This window comes from Penaeus monodon, chromosome 33, assembly GCF_015228065.2.
Source record: "Penaeus monodon isolate SGIC_2016 chromosome 33, NSTDA_Pmon_1, whole genome shotgun sequence".
Taxonomy (NCBI): domain Eukaryota; kingdom Metazoa; phylum Arthropoda; class Malacostraca; order Decapoda; family Penaeidae; genus Penaeus; species Penaeus monodon.
Window position 1 is genome coordinate 33,925,074 of NC_051418.1, and position 299 is coordinate 33,925,372.

A 299-nucleotide genomic window follows, 5' to 3' on the forward strand; every position below is an offset into this window, starting at 1 on the left:
TCGGGTTGTTTTGAGCTGGGAAAATTGATGCATAAATAGACTGCTTTGAGAAGGGAAAATCTGAGATGAAATAAAAAAAATTGAGAAGGAAATTTTTGAAAGATATTATTATTAAGGGATCATCTATTGCAGTAAATTATTATTGAGTGAGGAAAAATGTCGTCTTCAGAGAGGAAAAAAAAATCGGAATCTCGTTTTTTTTTACCTTTTTGAAATCACGCCTAATGTATATGTTTCCTTGTTTGTTTGCGCTTTGCTAATTCGTTTTATTTTTCTGGGGGTATGATTTTATTTATAAA